The following is an 18,863-nucleotide window of genomic DNA, read 5'->3' on the forward strand; positions in this document are numbered from 1 at the left end:
TCGGCGCAGTGTGTGTCCACCGGAGAGTGCGAGGAGCGGCACCACACCCTGCTGCACGCCGAGTACCGGAGAAACCCAAAGCAACCGACAAAACAAACGAAGGTGGAGCAACCTGTTGCTCCACAACAAGCCGACACGAGTCCAGTGACGCCAGAAGCCAGCTCCTCTGGACAAGGACAACTAGCGCCCGACGCGCTGTCAGCCGTCGCGGACTCTCGGAATAAACCCTGCAGCCCACACCCCTGCAGTTGTTTATTAATAACTACACAACATGAACTGGACAGACACCGGTCGGACGACATCGAAGAGCAGTCACGTTCCAACACCATGGCGATTCCTGCTGGAATTCAACTCGCCGTCAGAGTCAACTTGGTGGCTCTGCGCGAGACGAGCTTCAGCCAGGTCTTGGACGGCACGATTGGAAGTGGCGCAGCACACGAAGAAGCGGTCCTGATTCAAGGCACGGAGTTTGAGGATCGACCCAACTTGGAGCAGCACACCGAAGCCTGCGCACGAGAAGTTGGTGAAACCTACAAGGAAACAAGTTTAGTGAGTGATCAAACAACACAAGGAAGGTTTTACCTGCTGTTCCAGGCGATGCTACGCACATCGAAGACAACGCTGGCTTTCCAAGCCGAGCGTTTCCAAGGAGGAGAGACAAGGTGCAGCGCCCGGCTGCAATCAACGCTCTTGACGGCGGCGCGTACCAGTACACCGCACAAGGCTGCTGCAGTTGGCACACAGCTGAGGTTTGATGAGCGTTCAAAGCATCGAGCAACTGCAGCACCAGTGATTATGAAGAAGACGATGAGTGGCTCTGGAAGAACCCACCCACACCAGCGGTCGGTGTGCGCCGACCCACTGACGAAGAGGAAGAAGCAAAGGAATGACACTGAAGGATTCGTTCCACACAAGCGGTCGGTAGACGCCGATCCACTAAAGCGATCATCAGCTGGAGGCACTGGAGATGGTCCAAGTGGAAGCAGAACAAGATGCCGGTTTCCTACAATCGGCAAGCATCAACAAGCACTGGAGCACATCCCACGAGTCGGCCAGGCCTTTTGGCAGCCCCTGCGACTGTTAACTGCGCTGACCGGCGCATCCTGTAAGAACGCAACGAAGGTTAGCCCGGTTCTGTACAACAGGGCGAAAGGGTTTCGCATCGACTTGCGAATCCCAAGAGCGCCCGGCGAAGAATTGAAAGAACACACACCTGGTCAAAGTACGGCCACACCTGGGAGGCGAAAGAATGACCTCTGGATCGCCTGGATATCAACGGCAGTTCTTCGCGGGTGGAGGATGTTCGAGCCTGACAAGGTCAGCTCGAAGAAAATTTTTGGTTTGATTTTGGCAGCACTGTGCCTGCTGCGACGAGAACGGAAAAGAAGGTGGCAACCCAGCCTGCGTCGTTGCCAACAACAACAAGAAGCGTGCGCAACGACTTGCGCGAGTTAGCACGACGACGCCCGAAAGGGAGAAAGAAGCGCACAAACGATGTGCGCGGCAACAGCGCGCCGTTGATGACGACGGTGCTAGAAAGAGAGCGACAACCCGAACGACGACGAAGAGTGGAGAGTTTTTTGGCGCGCAACGAAAGAGGACGACGAGAAACCTGCGCGTCGGAACAAGAGAAGAACAAGTTCATCGCGAGCAGCCGAACCGGTCGGACGTAAAGTCACCTCGTCGCGATCGTCGGAAGAAACAGCTAGAATTCTTTAAATTAGTTTAGTAAAATAGATTATTAAGAGAAACTTCTAGTGTTTTTGCTTGTTTGCGAAATTTCTGACCCTCCCGAACTGGTTCCCCAAGTCCGCCGGAAGTTTGAAGTGCAAAATCTACAGTCCGCTCCGAACAACTTTTCATTTCCGATTTTATCCGAAATTTCTTTCTACATTCATAGTACAGACCATTAGTGAGCATCTGAAACAAATTTGACATCTATCGGCAATCCGGATCAATTTTTAGAGCGATTTACTTTTTGCCTTTCTTACTAAAGAAAGGTATAGGTTTTACTTTATGGCTGGACGTCATTTTCATCTTCGTAAATATTACGATTCAGCATGAATTTTCATCGGAAAAATCGTCAAAAAATCACACTGCATCGATTTTCGACGCTCTATCGATTCACCTTGACAGAACTCGTCTATCTCCAACCCTCGAATTTTGAGAAAATAAATTCCGTGGAGTTCAAGTGATGTCCGTGTGTGGTAAATTTTTTGCCAAATTTTGAGTCGCGTAATCCTCGGCTCCCCTATTTTCGATTTTGATTATTCCAAGTGCATTTGAAAGCTGGTGTGCTGAACAAGGGTCATTTTGAGTCCGAATTTCGAAATATCCATCTGTTTTCGGATGCGGCCAGACTTTCAACAAAATACACAGTTTTCAAATGAAAATATGGTCAAAATTTTCCATTTTCATATCTTTTATTTATCTCAAAAATTGCATTTTTCGAGCTCTACAACCTCCCAAATTTTCATCCAGATCCATAATCTGGTTCTGGAGTTAGAGCCGTTTGATTAACCTACCAAAAGAAAAAAAATCCCTAAAAAAAGGTAAAAGCCCACCTGGTGACCTTCGCCAACACTTTTCATTTCCGATTTTATCCGAAATTTCTTTCTACATTCATAGTACAGACCATTAGTGAGCATCTGAAACAAATTTGACATCTATCGGCAATCCGGATCAATTTTTAGAGCGATTTACCTTTTGTCTTTCTTACTAAAGAAAGGTATAGGTTTTACTTTATGGCTGGACGTCATTTTCATCTTCGTAAATATTACGATTCAGCATGAATTTTCATCGGAAAAATCGTCAAAAATTCACACTGCATCGATTTTCGACGCTTCGACGCCAAGTCGACAAGTTGTCAAGTTGAGCTTCGAACACTGGCGCGAGAATGCTGGCGCATATATTTTGTGGCTCGCCTTATACTCGTTTTATAGTAGCTTGTCTACCGATGTTTCCTACAACATGTAAGATATCGTAGCTTTTCGGTTTCTTTTGCCCTGTCCGTTTTTGCATAACTGTCCAATGTTTATGTAAAAACTTTTGTGGCATAGGACATTCATCCGGGTACAATCAATTTGTTTCCCATGTGCTCCTTAAATCGCCTAAAAGTAGACTTCACTTTTTCGCGATTTCGTAAGTTTATTTAACAGGGTTCATTGGATTCCAATAGGAGCTTTCTAAGCTTTTCATCGTTTATATCGTTTTCAAAGTTTTCAATGCCGCGGTGTGCGTTGTCACTGACGCATGGGAAGCTTGCTATGCTCGCGTTTGTCATAAACTCTTGTTTGATTAAGAATATGTACGAGTACAAATATTCTTTTGGTGAAAATTGCGTTTTTTTTTGGAAAGCATATCATTTATAATACTTTGCTTTCATCATTAGACTTATACTTTATCACTCTTTTGTACTGACGTTATAAATAAACAAAGTCGTTGTTATGAATTTGAAGAAGAAGTTCTACTATTGTTATATTATTTAGTAAGAAAGGCTCTATCTCACCCCAGGTGGGATTAAATCGGGTTTTTTTATTTAATTTGAATGAACTTTTCGATTGAAAATTTAATTGATACTAAAAAACTTAGAGCTAAATCAGTTGCAACCTTGGTTTGAAATGTCCTGTAAGGTGAAGTTAGACAGCATGCTAATCAGGAGAGCTTGCGTCTAAGAAAAGCTGAATCGTATCCTGTTTCCGATCTGTTCAAATATGTTCGATTCTACGACTTCCCCCGGGGTTCCGTGTACCGGAACCGGAAGCTTTCACACCGACCAACATCGTGGTCGTTCCGGCAAGCACACAAGCCTTTTGCAATCGTTGCTCTCGCGTGCTTAATTTCTTGTGAAATCGGTAATCGGAAGTACCAAGGGATGTCACATGCCCGAATGCAGCACCTGCTGATCAACCTGGAATCGATGCCGAAAGGCCATTTGTTCCATCGGCGACTTATTACGAAATCGACAGAAATAGAAGGCAAAATTAATCTTAGTGGCCATCAGTCTGGATAACCTGTCGGTCGTTCCGGTTCTCCGATATTACTGGGATCTGGGATGGCTAATGCATCCTCAAATAAATCGAATGTGTGTGTTTGTTTAGATTCACCAATCAAAACAAAAGCAAACAAAAAAAAGAAACGTCCGAAATTCGTCAGTGGAGCCAGTTCCTGACATATCGATCTGTCATTTTTGACAGTGAACCGGCCGTGCCGAGGGGTCATAAAAAGGATTAGTCATCTTTCAGATCGCACTGTCCCGAGCAGGGGTAAATAACACGGGAATACCAAATTTTGGTATTACTTGGGCAAATAACAGGGACCAAAATGTGCCCTTGGTTGCCCAGTAATAGATGGTAAAATACCATGAAATCATACCAAATTCTTGTATGTGGAAGGGTACAACAATACCAAACCATGTTATTCCAAGGGTAAAATAATACCTCAAAATAAAACCATTTTGAGCTCCCTCCGTGTACGCACGAGAGCATGCAGCTAGTGCTCAGTGCTCCATCGTTTTTTCGATTTTTTCGCCGTAATTGATTGTGGTTACCCGCGAGTTTGCTTCTCCAGCATGCCAAAGGCCGGCCGTGGCCGTGGCAATTCGAGTGCGGCCTCGAAAAACCCACGAAGTTCGTCTACCGGCCGTGTGCAAAAAGGTAAACAAACCAACGCCGTGTCGGCCGCCATCGCGCAGGGGCGTCAGCGCAGATGGAATCGATAAAAGTTACTACATCCCGGATATGTTCCGAGATCACCAGTGCGAACCCGTTCCGGTACTTCCGGTGCCACGACCAGTGGCACATCAACATCCGCCAACATCCCCATCAGGAACGAGTTCCAGATGCTGAGCGACGACGAAGAAAATAACAACTCTGACGGTAGCAGCACTACCGACGACGACGACGACGATGATGGTCGTGCACGGAAAAAGTGCCGACGTCAAAAAGAACAACTCTCCAGCGGAACGTAGACCACCTCCAATTTTGTTTTGGACACGTTAGCGGACGATGTTGACGAGTTGCTGGAAGGCCTCGGATATTGTCTGAAAATCGGTAAGTCGGCAGTGCAAGTGATCACACTGACCAAAAAGAATTTCGACCTGGTGTTTGAAGAATTGAAGCGTAGCAACTTCAACTTCTACATTCAACCCCGAGAAGCCCCTGTTAAGGTCGTCTTGCAGGGTTATCAAGACCGTCCGATCTCCGACCTGAAGGGTCACCTCTCGGACGCCGGAATAAAACCGCGGGAGATTAAAGTGCTCTCGCGCAAGACAACGGTAACAGGTACACACACACTGTACCTGTTGTACTTCGACCGCGGCACCGTCAAGATCCAAGACCTGCGGCGAACTAAAACGTTGGACGGTTTTGGGTAAACTGGCGGTTTTACACCAAGAACCCGACGGACGTAGCGCAATGCCACCGTTGCCAGAAATTCGGCCACGGCTCGCGGAACTGCAACCTCCGGCCCCGCTGCGTGAAGTGCGGTGAGTCACACCTCTCGGAGGCGTGCGCACTGCCACGAAAGGCGGACTTGGGGGACAAGGCAGAACAAACCAAGCCGCGCGTAAAGTGCGCGAACTGTGACGGCAACCATACCGGCAATTACCGCGGATGCGTCGCGCGCAAGGCCTACCTCGAGGAGCAGGAAAAGAGGAAGAAGAAAGCGTCCCACCCTCCTCAGCGAAGTACGAGCGCAGCCGTTCCTGCAGCTGGACAGCGTACGGTTCCAGCGGAAAACTCAGCGTTCCCTCCTGGTTGGGGGCGTTCGTTCGCCAGCGTGGTCGCTGCCGGTAGCGGCAGTACGGCCCAGCAAGAAGTCACCGGGAAGATCTCTTCACCCTGCCGGAGTTCTTTGCTCTCGCGGGGAGATGATGACGCGGTTTCGAGCTGCCGGAACAAGGCAGAACAATTTCTGGCCCTTGGGGAACTGATGATCAAACACATCTACAAAGGATAAATTACCTGTGATCTAGATATAAGCTATCTCTTCCTCTATCCCCTTTCCTTTGCAATTTCTGTAAGTTTTTTTTATAGTTTTTTCTTACTCTTGCTAGTGCCTTAGTTAAAGAAATAATTGTTCCTAAATGGATTATGATGCAACACACAGCTGTAAGGAACTCCAAAACTCTGTTATGCACTTCAAAATAACTCATTGTATCTTGATTATTCACCAATAAAACCGAATTGAATTGAATTGAAAAATAAAACCATTTCAATACCAAGTTGAGGTCTTCCAGATTTTTGAACATTGCTTGAATACCAAAACTTAGTATTGCCATGGTTGCCATGGCGCCCTTGGAAAATCAGGTTTTGGTATTCCTGTGGTTTTCCACATACATGATTTTGGTATGATTTCATGTTATTTTGCCATTGGGCAACCAAACCCGAGCATGGGTAAATAACAAGGGAAATGCGTAATAATACCTTTCTCTGGTATCAATACCAAATTTTGGTATTCCTGGACCCTTTAAAATTTGTCTTAAGGATTATGCAAGAGCAAAATGTGGTATCATACCAATTTAAGGTATTGTTTTGATATTGCAAAATTGCAGTATTTGTCAATGATCGAACACCACATTTTGGTATTCTTTTGGTATTACAGTATTTTATCGAATTCCTCTGAAACTATGGGAAAATTTTGACCAATTTTGACAAAATAATTAATTTTGCGCTAAAATGATGTCTCAAAACGAATGCTTTCATTCAAAACCGGAAATTAAAAACTTGATTTTAAACATTTTTGATATACCCTACAGAAATGACTTGAAATTGTGGAAAATTTTCTAAGTCAGGATGGCACATTTTGGTATTATTTTGGTATTTAAGTGTTTTATCAAATTCCTCTGAAACTATGGGAAAATTTTGACCAATTTTGACAAAATAATTAATTTTGCGCTAAAATGATGTCTCAAAGCGAATGCTTTCATTCAAAACCGGAAATTTCAAACTTGATTTTAAACATTTTTGATATACCCCCTACAGAAATGACTTGAAATTGTGGAAAATTTTCTAAGTCAGGATGGCACATTTTGGTATTATTTTGGTATTTAAGTGTTTTATCAAATTCCTCTGAAACTATGGGAAAATTTTGACCAATTTTGACAAAATAATTAATTATGCGCTAAAATGATGTCTCAAAGCGAATTCTTTCATTCAAAACTGGAAATTTCAAACTTGATTTTAAACATTTTTGATATACCCCCTACAGAAATGACTTGAAATTGTGGAAAATTTTCTAAGTCAGGATGGCACATTTTGGTATTATTTTGGTATTAAAGTGTTTTATCAAATTCCTCTGAAACTATGGGAAAATTTTGACCAATTTTGACAACATAATTAATTTTGCGCTAAAATGATGTCTCAAAGCGAATGCTTTCATTCAAAACCGGAAATTTCCAACTTGATTTTAAACATTTTTGATATACCCCCTACAGAAATGACTTGAAATTGTGGAAAATTTTCTAAGTCAGGATGGCAAATTTTGGTATTATTTGAATATTGAAAGGTTTCGTCAATTTTCTCTGAAACTATGAGAAATTTGTTAAAAAAATTTTACGAGTTAATTAATTTTGCGCTAAAATGACTTGAAACCCAAAAATGTTAAAGATGATTTTAAAAATTAGTGTGATATACCCACTAATATTTTTCAAAAACGTTGAAATATCTCTAAGTCGGGATAACCAAATACTTTGAAAAACGAGTCAATCGACAGATTAATGAATTTTGATGAATTTCAATTCAGTTTCATTTTAATAATACTTATTTTTCAATCTTGTTATTTTTCAGAAGCTTCAAGAACTTCAAGCACAGGCCGTTCATCAATGACAAATGCATTCGGTGTGGTGAAGAATATCACTAATAACAACATGGAATCATCAGGTGAGTAGATTTGGCTGTTGCATATGAATAATTTCCGTTATTTCACTAACTGCAACTGCTGCACTAAAAATGGTATGAAAATACTAAATTTTGGTATTACTTGTGCAAATAACAGCGACCAAAATGTGTCCTTGGTTTCCCAGTAATAGATGGTAAAATACCATGAAGTCATACCAAAATCATGTATGTGAAAGACCACAGAAATACCAAAATATGATTTTCCAAGGGCGCGGGAATACCTAAAAATAAAACCATGGCAATACCAAGTTTTGGTATTCAAGCAATGTTCAAAATCCAGAAGACCTCAACTTAGTATTGAAATGGTTCTATTTTGAGGTATTATTTTACCCTTGGAATAACATGGTTTGGTATTGTTGTGCCCTTACACATACAAGATTTTGGTATGATTTCATGGTATTTTACCATCTATTACTGGGCAACCAAGGGCACATTTTGGTCGCTGTTATTTGCCCAAGTAATACCAAAATTTGGTATTCCCGTGTTATTTACCCCTGCTCGGGAAGGCACATTTTGGTCGCTGTTTTTTGCACAAGTAATACCAAAATTTGGTATTTTCATACATTTTTTTTAGTGCACCAGTTGCAGTTAGTGAAAAAACAGAAATGATCCATATGCAACAGCCAAATCTACTCACCTGCTGATTCCATGTTGTTCTTAGTGATATTCTTCACCACATCGAATGCATTTGTCCCCGAGCAGGGGTAAATAACACGGGAATACCAAATTTTGGTATAACTTGGGCAAATAACAGCGACCAAAATGTGCCCTTGGTTGCCCAGTAATAGATGGTAAAATACCATGAAATCATACCAAAATCTTGTATTTGTAAGGGCACAACAATACCAAACCATGTTATTCCAAGGGTAAAATAATACCTCAAAATAAAACCATTTCAATACCAAGTTGAGGTCTTCTGGATTTTGAACATTGCTTGAATACCAAAACTTGGTATTGCCATGGTTTTATTTTTAGGTATTCCCGCGCCCTTGGAAAATCATATTTTGGTATTTCTGTGGTCTTTCACATACATGATTTTGGTATGATTTCATGGTATTTTACCATCTATTACTGGGCAACCAAGAGCACATTATGGTCGCTGGTATTTGAACAAGTAATACCAAAATTTGGTATTTTCATACCATTTTAGTGCAGCAGTTGCAGTTAGTGAAAAACGGAAATTATTCATATGCAACAGCCAAATCTACTCACCTGATGATTCCATGTTGTTATTAGTGATATTCTTCACCACACGGAATGCATTTGTCATTGATGAACGGCCTGTGCTTGAAGTTCTTGAAGCTTCTGAAAAATAACAAGATTGAAAAATAAGTATTATTAAAATGAAACTGAATTGAAATTCACCAAAATTCATTAATCTGTCGATTGACTCGTTTTTCAAAGTATTTGGTTATCCCGACTTAGAGATATTTCAAAGTTTTTGAAAAAAATATTAGTTGGTATATCACACTAATTTTTAAAATCATCTTTAACAATTTTGGGTTTCAAGTCATTTTAGCGCAAAATTAATTAACTCGTAAAATTTTTTTAACAAATTTCCCATAGTTTCAGAGAAAATTGATGAAACCTTTAAATATTCAAATAATACCAAAATGTGCCATCCTGACTTAGAAAATTTTCCACAATTTCAAGTCATTTCTATAGGGGGTATATCAAAAATGTTTAAAATCAAGTTTGAAATTTCCGGTTTTGAATGAAAGCATTCGCTTTGAGACATCACTTTAGCGCAAAATTAATTAATTTGTCAAAATTGGTCAAAATTTTTCCATAGTTTCAGAGGAATTTGATAAAACACATTAATACCAAAATAATACCAAAATGTGCCATCCTGACTTAGAAAATTTTCCACAATTTCAAGTCATTCCTATAGGGGGTATATCAAAAATGTTTAAAATCAAGTTTGAAATTTCCGGTTTTGAATGAAAGCATTCGCTTTGAGACATCATTATAGCGCAAAATTAATTAATTGAACACAGATTCGTTAGGTACATCGATGGTACATAACTTTCCTGTAATAAAGAAGTTGATTTGGTGACGTTTTCTAAAAAACAGCTATCTTTCCAGCAGGGCAAGGCTACTTATCAAACCTTTGAAGTACATCAAAAATCCTTAAAGGTACACATATGTACCACTTTGGTACATGCTAAAACCATGTTCGGATTTTTGATTTGGCCAGATTGCCCTGCTGGATGGATTGACATCTGTTTTTTCGTGTTATTTTCCGTCTCTTTTATGTCGCTGTTCGAGTGCATGGGATTGGTCATTATAATTAAATAATGGCATCAGTAGTGCGGTGCCTGTGTGGACGCTCAGTCCTGTTTTTCGTGTTATTTTCCGTCTCTTTTGTGTCGATGTTCGAGTGCATGGGGTGATTGGTCATTATAATTAAATAATGGCATCAGTAGTGCGGTGCCTGTGTGGACGCGCAGTCCTGTTTTTTCGTGTTATTTTCCGTCTCTTTTATGTCGCTGTTCGAGTGCATGGGGTGATTGGTCATTATAATTAAATAATGGCATCAGTAGTGCGGTGCCTGTGTGGACGCTCAGTCCTGTTTTTTCGTGTTATTTTCCGTCTCGTTTATGTCGCTGTTCGAGTGCATGGGGTGATTGGTCATTATAATTAAATAATGGCATCAGTAGTGCGGTGCCTGTGTGGACGCGCAGTCCTGTTTTTTCGTGTTATTTTCCGTCTCTTTTATGTCGCTGTTCGAGTGCATGGGGTGATTGGTCATTATAATTAAATAATGGCATCAGTAGTGCGGTGCCTGTGTGGACGCGCAGTCCTGTTTTTCGTGTTATTTTCCGTCTCTTTTGTGTCGCTGTTCGAGTGCATGGGGTGATTGGTCATTATAATTAAATAATGGCATCAGTAGTGCGGTGCCTGTGTGGACGCGCAGTCCTGTTTTTTCGTGTTATTTTCCGTCTCTTTTGTGTCGCTGTTCGAGTGCATGGGATTGGTCATTATAATTAAATAATGGCATCAGTAGTGCGGTGCCTGTGTGGACGCTCAGTCCTGTTTTTCGTGTTATTTTCCGTCTCTTTTGTGTCGCTGTTCGAGTGCATGGGGTGATTGGTCATTATAATTAAATAATGGCATCAGTAGTGCGCGCAGTCCTGTTTTTTCGTGTTATTTTCCGTCTCTTTTGTGTCGCTGTTCGAGTGCATGGGGTGATTGGTCATTATAATAAAATAATGGCATCAGTAGTGCGGTGCCTGTGTTGACGCGCATTCCTGTTTTTTCGTGTTATTTTCCGTCTCTTTTATGTCGCTGTTCGAGTGCATGGGATTGGTCATTATAATTAAATAATGGCATCAGTAGTGCGGTGCCTGTGTTGACGCTCAGTCCTGTTTTTCGTGTTATTTTCCGTCTCTTTTATGTCGCTGTTCGAGTGCATGGGGTGATTGGTCATTATAATTAAATAATGGCATTAGTAGTGCGGTGCCTGTGTGGACGCTCAGTCCTGTTTTTTCGTGTTATTTTCCGTCTCGTTTATGTCGCTGTTCGAGTGCATGGGGTGATTGGTCATTATAATTAAATAATGGCATCAGTAGTGCGGTGCCTGTGTGGACGCGCAGTCCTGTTTTTCGTGTTATTTTCCGTCTCTTTTATGTCGCTGTTCGAGTGCATGGGGTGATTGGTCATTATAATTAAATAATGGCATCAGTAGTGCGGTGCCTGTGTGGACGCGCAGTCCAGTTTTTCGTGTTATTTTCCGTCTCTTTTGTGTCGCTGTTCGAGTGCATGGGGTGATTGGTCATTATAATTAAATAATGGCATCAGTAGTGCGGTGCCTGTGTGGACGCGCAGTCCTGTTTTTTCGTGTTATTTTCCGTCTCTTTTGTGTCGCTGTTCGAGTGCATGGGATTGGTCATTATAATTAAATAATGGCATCAGTAGTGCGGTGCCTGTGTGGACGCTCAGTCCTGTTTTTCGTGTTATTTTCCGTCTCTTTTGTGTCGCTGTTCGAGTGCATGGGGTGATTGGTCATTATAATTAAATAATGGCATCAGTAGTGCGGTGCCTGTGTGGACGCGCAGTCCTGTTTTTCGTGTTATTTTCCGTCTCTTTTGTGTCGCTGTTCGAGTGCATGGGGTGATTGGTCATTATAATTAAATAATGGCATCAGTAGTGCGGTGCCTGTGTGGACGCGCAGTCCTGTTTTTTCGTGTTATTTTCCGTCTCTTTTATGTCGCTGTTCGAGTGCATGGGATTGGTCATTATAATTAAATAATGGCATCAGTAGTGCGGTGCCTGTGTGGACGCTCAGTCCTGTTTTTCGTGTTATTTTCCGTCTCTTTATGTCGCTGTTCGAGTGCATGGGGTGATTGGTCATTATAATTAAATAATGGCATCAGTAGTGCGGTGCCTGTGTGGACGCGCAGTCCTGTTTTTTCGTGTTATTTTCCGTCTCTTTTGTGTCGCTGTTCGAGTGCATGGGGTGATTGGTCATTATAATTAAATAATGGCATCAGTAGTGCGGTGCCTGTGTGGACGCGCAGTCCTGTTTTTTCGTGTTATTTTCCGTCTCTTTTATGTCGCTGTTCGAGTGCATGGGATTGGTCATTATAATTAAATAATGGCATCAGTAGTGCGGTGCCTGTGTGGACGCTCAGTCCTGTTTTTCGTGTTATTTTCCGTCTCTTTTGTGTCGCTGTTCGAGTGCATGGGGTGATTGGTCATTATAATTAAATAATGGCATCAGTAGTGCGGTGCCTGTGTGGACGCGCAGTCCTGTTTTTCGTGTTATTTTCCGTCTCTTTTATGTCGCTGTTCGAGTGCATGGGGTGATTGGTCATTATAATTAAATAATGGCATCAGTAGTGCGGTGCCTGTGTAGACGCGCAGTCCTGTTTTTTCGTGTTATTTTCCGTCTCTTTTATGTCGCTGTTCGAGTGCATGGGGTGATTGATCATTATAATTAAATAATGGCATCAGTAGTGCGGTGCCTGTGTGGACGCGCAGTCCTGTTTTTTTCGTGTTATTTTCCGTCTCTTTTATGTCGCTGTTCGAGTGCATTGGGTGATTGGTCATTATAATTAAATAATGGCATCAGTAGTGCGGTGCCTGTGTGGACGCTCAGTCCTGTTTTTCGTATTATTTTCCGTCTCTTTTGTGTCGCTGTTCGAGTGCATGGGGTGATTGGTCATTATAATTAAATAATGGCATCAGTAGTGCAGTGCCTGTGTGGACGCGCAGTCCGGTTTTTTCGTGTTATTTTCCGTCTCTTTTGTGTCGCTGTTCGAGTGCATGGGGTGATTGGTCATTATAATTAAATAATGGCATCAGTAGTGCGGTGCCTGTGTGGACGCTCAGTCCTGTTTTTCGTGTTATTTTCCGTCTCTTTTATGTCGCTGTTCGAGTGCATGGGGTGATTGGTCATTATAATTAAATAATGGCATCAGTAGTGCGGTGCCTGTGTGGACGCGCAGTCCTGTTTTTTCGTGTTATTTTCCGTCTCTTTTATGTCGCTGTTCGAGTGCATGGGGTGATTGGTCATTATAATTAAATAATGGCATCAGTAGTGCGGTGCCTGTGTGGACGCGCAGTCCTGTTTTTTCGTGTTATTTTCCGTCTCTTTTGTGTCGCTGTTCGAGTGCATGGGGTGATTGGTCATTATAATTAAATAATGGCATCAGTAGTGCGGTGCCTGTGTGGACGCTCAGTCCTGTTTTTTCGTGTTATTTTCCGTCTCTTTTATGTCGCTGTTCGAGTGCATGGGGTGATTGGTCATTATAATTAAATAATGGCATCAGTAGTGCGGTGCCTGTTTGGACGCGCAGTCCTGTTTTTTCGTGTTATTTACCGTCTCTTTTATGTCGCTGTTCGAGTGCATGGGGTGATTGGTCATTATAATTAAATAATGGCATCAGTAGTGCGGTGCCTGTGTGGACGCGCAGTCCTGTTTTTTCGTGTTATTTTCCGTCTCTTTTATGTCGCTGTTCGAGTGCATGGGGTGATTGGTCATTATAATTAAATAATGGCATCAGTAGTGCGGTGCCTGTGTGGACGCGCAGTCCTGTTTTTTCGTGTTATTTTCCGTCTCTTTTATGTCGCTGTTCGAGTGCATGGGATTGGTCATTATAATTAAATAATGGCATCAGTAGTGCGGTGCCTGTGTGGACGCTCAGTCCTGTTTTTCGTGTTATTTTCCGTCTCTTTTGTGTCGCTGTTCGAGTGCATGGGGTGATTGGTCATTATAATTAAATAATGGCATCAGTAGTGCGGTGCCTGTGTGGACGCGCAGTCCTGTTTTTTCGTGTTATTTTCCGTCTCTTTTGTGTCGCTGTTCGAGTGCATGGGGTGATTGGTCATTATAATTAAATAATGGCATCAGTAGTGCGGTGCCTGTGTGGACGCTCAGTCCTGTTTTTTCGTGTTATTTTCCGTCTCTTTTATGTCGCTGTTCGAGTGCATGGGGTGATTGGTCATTATAATTAAATAATGGCATCAGTAGTGCGGTGCCTGTTTGGACGCGCAGTCCTGTTTTTTCGTGTTATTTTCCGTCTCTTTTATGTCGCTGTTCGAGTGCATGGGGTGATTGGTCATTATAATTAAATAATGGCATCAGTAGTGCGGTGCCTGTGTGGACGCGCAGTCCTGTTTTTTCGTGTTATTTTCCGTCTCTTTTATGTCGCTGTTCGAGTGCATGGGGTGATTGGTCATTATAATTAAATAATGGCATCAGTAGTGCGGTGCCTGTGTGGACGCGCAGTCCTGTTTTTCGTGTTATTTTCCGTCTCTTTTGTGTCGCTGTTCGAGTGCATGGGGTGATTGGTCATTATAATTAAATAATGGCATCAGTAGTGCGGTGCCTGTGTGGACGCGCAGTCCTGTTTTTCGTGTTATTTTCCGTCTCTTTTATGTCGCTGTTCGAGTGCATGGGGTGATTGGTCATTATAATTAAATAATGGCATCAGTAGTGCGGTGCCTGTGTGGACGCGCAGTCCTGTTTTTTCGTGTTATTTTCCGTCTCTTTTATGTCGCTGTTCGAGTGCATGGGATTGGTCATTTTAATTAAATAATGGCATCAGTAGTGCGGTGCCTGTGTGGACGCTCAGTCCTGTTTTTCGTGTTATTTTCCGTCTCTTTTGTGTCGCTGTTCGAGTGCATGGGGTGATTGGTCATTATAATTAAATAATGGCATCAGTAGTGCGGTGCCTGTGTGGACGCGCAGTCCTGTTTTTTCGTGTTATTTTCCGTCTCTTTTATGTCGCTGTTCGAGTGCATGGGGTGATTGGTCATTATAATTAAATAATGGCATCAGTAGTGCGGTGCCTGTGTGGACGCGCAGTCCTGTTTTTTCGTGTTATTTTCCGTCTCTTTTATGTCGCTGTTCGAGTGCATGGGGTGATTGATCATTATAATTAAATAATGGCATCAGTAGTGCGGTGCCTGTGTGGACGCGCAGTCCTGTTTTTTCGTGTTATTTTCCGTCTCTTTTATGTCGCTGTTCGAGTGCATGGGGTGATTGGTCATTATAATTAAATAATGGCATCAGTAGTGCGGTGCCTGTGTGGACGCTCAGTCCTGTTTTTCGTGTTATTTTCCGTCTCTTTGTGTCGCTGTTCGAGTGCATGGGGTGATTGGTCATTATAATTAAATAATGGCATCAGTAGTGCGGTGCCTGTGTGGACGCGCAGTCCGGTTTTTCGTGTTATTTTCCGTCTCTTTTGTGTCGCTGTTCGAGTGCATGGGGTGATTGGTCATTATAATTAAATAATGGCATCAGTAGTGCGGTGCCTGTGTGGACGCTCAGTCCTGTTTTTCGTGTTATTTTCCGTCTCTTTTATGTCGCTGTTCGAGTGCATGGGGTGATTGGTCATTATAATTAAATAATGGCATCAGTAGTGCGGTGCCTGTGTGGACGCGCAGTCCTGTTTTTCGTGTTATTTTCCGTCTCTTTTATGTCGCTGTTCGAGTGCATGGGGTGATTGGTCATTATAATTAAATAATGGCATCAGTAGTGCGGTGCCTGTGTGGACGCGCAGTCCTGTTTTTCGTGTTATTTTCCGTCTCTTTTGTGTCGCTGTTCGAGTGCATGGGGTGATTGGTCATTATAATTAAATAATGGCATCAGTAGTGCGGTGCCTGTGTGGACGCTCAGTCCTGTTTTTTCGTGTTATTTTCCGTCTCTTTTATGTCGCTGTTCGAGTGCATGGGATTGGTCATTATAATTAAATAATGGCATCAGTAGTGCGGTGCCTGTGTGGACGCTCAGTCCTGTTTTTCGTGTTATTTTCCGTCTCTTTTGTGTCGCTGTTCGAGTGCATGGGGTGATTGGTCATTATAATTAAATAATGGCATCAGTAGTGCGGGGCCTGTGTGGACGCGCAGTCCTGTATTTTCGTGTTATTTTCCGTCTCTTTTGTGTCGCTGTTCGAGTGCATGGGGTGATTGGTCATTATAATTAAATAATGGCATCAGTAGTGCGGTGCCTGTGTGGACGCTCAGTCCTGTTTTTTCGTGTTATTTTCCGTCTCTTTTATGTCGCTGTTCGAGTGCATGGGGTGATTGGTCATTATAATTAAATAATGGCATCAGTAGTGCGGTGCCTGTGTGGACGCGCAGTCCTGTTTTTCGTGTTATTTTCCGTCTCTTTTGTGTCGCTGTTCGAGTGCATGGGGTGATTGGTCATTATAATTAAATAATGGCATCAGTAGTGCGGTGCCTGTGTGGACGCGCAGTCCTGTTTTTCGTGTTATTTTCCGTCTCTTTTATGTCGCTGTTCGAGTGCATGGGGTGATTGGTCATTATAATTAAATAATGGCATCAGTAGTGCGGTGCCTGTGTGGACGCGCAGTCCTGTTTTTTCGTGTTATTTTCCGTCTCTTTTATGTCGCTGTTCGAGTGCATGGGGTGATTGGTCATTATAATTAAATAATGGCATCAGTAGTGCGGTGCCTGTGTGGACGCGCAGTCCTGTTTTTTCGTGTTATTTTCCGTCTCTTTTATGTCGCTGTTCGAGTGCATGGGGTGATTGGTCATTATTATTATATCTCAAACGTTCGGCACTACGAGGCGTAAGAACCGCGGGGAAACCTACAGGGACTTTCTTTGCATTAAGAGCTAACCAAGGTGTGGTAGACTGCGAGGAGCAGTAACCAGCTCGGAGCTCTAAATAAAGTAGACAAGTCACCGAGGGGAATGTCACTCCGCGATAACACACTAAAACGCACAAAAACTGGCTCGAAAAGCATCAACGCTACTCATCGTGCCGAGTTTTCACATAACGCCACCTTAAAGCAAGTTATCGCAAGTTAACGCGCGTTAAAGCGAGTTAAAGCGACCAGTTTCTGCTCGACTTTTGAACCAGGGAAATTAATCTTGCAACCTTGCCGTCGAGCAGTTTTTGGTCATGTTTGGCAACTCGGTATTTGTTTTTGTTTTTTTCAAGCAGTTTTGACAGATAGAAACATACAAAGCCAAACTTTACTTTTTTGTCAACGGTCAGAAAAATTGCTCCGCAGGAGAAAAGTTTCCGGGTATTTTTTTTTGTTTAGCAGTGATTTTAATTGTGATTTTTATTGTTGTTTGTGATTGTGATCTTTCCCCAGCAACCTTTGCCGATGAGGAGAATGGCGAAATAGCCCGGCTATCGTCGTTATTCTAGTGGCGCACGGCCGCAGCGCCGGATAGGTTGAGGTCACCATCGACGGGGCGACGATTCTGAAGGCGATCGGCGTAAACAATCCGGCGGCGAAGAACCTCGAGGACATGAGTCGCTTCTTTGACAACGAGGTGGGTGATAGAACGACTTCCGCAACGGTGCTGGCGTCGGAGTTGCTGCGCGAGCCGGAAAAGCTGATCGAGCAAAAGTTGCACCCGTAGACGATTATTGCCGGGTGGAGAGCGTCTACGCTGGCGGCACGTTCGGTGCTGATTACCGGAGTGCTTTGCCAAGCTGATCGTCGATGCCGTGATGCGATTGAAGTGATCCGGGGAATTGACCGTGATTCAGCGCATAAAGAAGACCAGTGGTTGCTTTAAGAAGTCGTTTCTGGACGAGGCTTTCCTGTTGGACAAGGAGCCTGGTGTGCACCAGTCGAAACGCATCGAGAACGCAAAGATCTTTATCGCCAACATGCCAATGGACACGGACAAGTTCAAGTTTATTGCATAGAGCATCAAGATGGATTCGATAGCTAAGATTGCCGAGCTGGAGGTCACCGAGTAGGACAAAATTAAGGACAAGGTGACAACCCGGACCAACCCGGTTCGTCTCTATCGTTGCGATCTGATTGAGCAGGTCATGATCGGCGAGGACACGCTGCTGCGCTTCAGCGGAGTTCCCTTAGGAGAGGTCTGTACCATCAGGTCTGTACGGATCGTTCGCTGCACGACGCCCTTTGCGTGCTGGCCGCTACCGTCAAAGAGGTCCGTATCGTCTACGGTGGAGGTTGCCCCAAAACGCTGATGGCCTGTGCCGTGTTCAAACTGACCGCGGAAAGGTCCGGTAAGGAATCGATGGCCATTGGAAGCGATCGGTAGCGCTCGAAGGGTATGATTCCGTTTGTAACGCTTAACTAAACGAAGAGTACCTGATGCGGCTAATGATCAGCGACGACGATGAGCGCAACATAATTGGAGGACGCAGACGGACCCCGAAAGCATTGAAGCACTGGATGAGGAAGAAGTGAACGTGGATATGGATATGGAATGCCTTCCGGAAGACGATCGGCAATAGCTGAAGGCGCAAAACATTTATTTTTATTTAGTACAAAACTTTCATCGCTATATAAATATATGAAAATATATAGAATATATTTAAAAATTCAAATATGATTAAATGATTTCACAATTTTCACAATTTTTCGGATCAGCAAGTGTTCAGCCAGGTTTGAGATGGCGTTAGATGCTGTTGTTTTGAAAGGGTATCGTTCGACCTTGTAGGAGAGTTGATTGTGTTTTGCAGGATCGTCCTGGTCCACTTTTCGCTTCTTGAAC

At 43.1% G+C, this 18,863-nt stretch overlaps 1 pseudogene; it reads left to right on the forward strand.

Annotated features, from left to right (window-relative positions):
- Positions 1-795: 795 nt before the first annotated feature.
- LOC119770134 lies at positions 796-18,524 on the forward strand (annotated as a pseudogene).
- The last annotated feature ends 339 nt before the right edge of the window (positions 18,525-18,863 follow it).

Source organism: Culex quinquefasciatus, chromosome 1, assembly GCF_015732765.1.
Source record: "Culex quinquefasciatus strain JHB chromosome 1, VPISU_Cqui_1.0_pri_paternal, whole genome shotgun sequence".
Classification (NCBI taxonomy): Eukaryota; Metazoa; Arthropoda; class Insecta; order Diptera; family Culicidae; genus Culex; species Culex quinquefasciatus.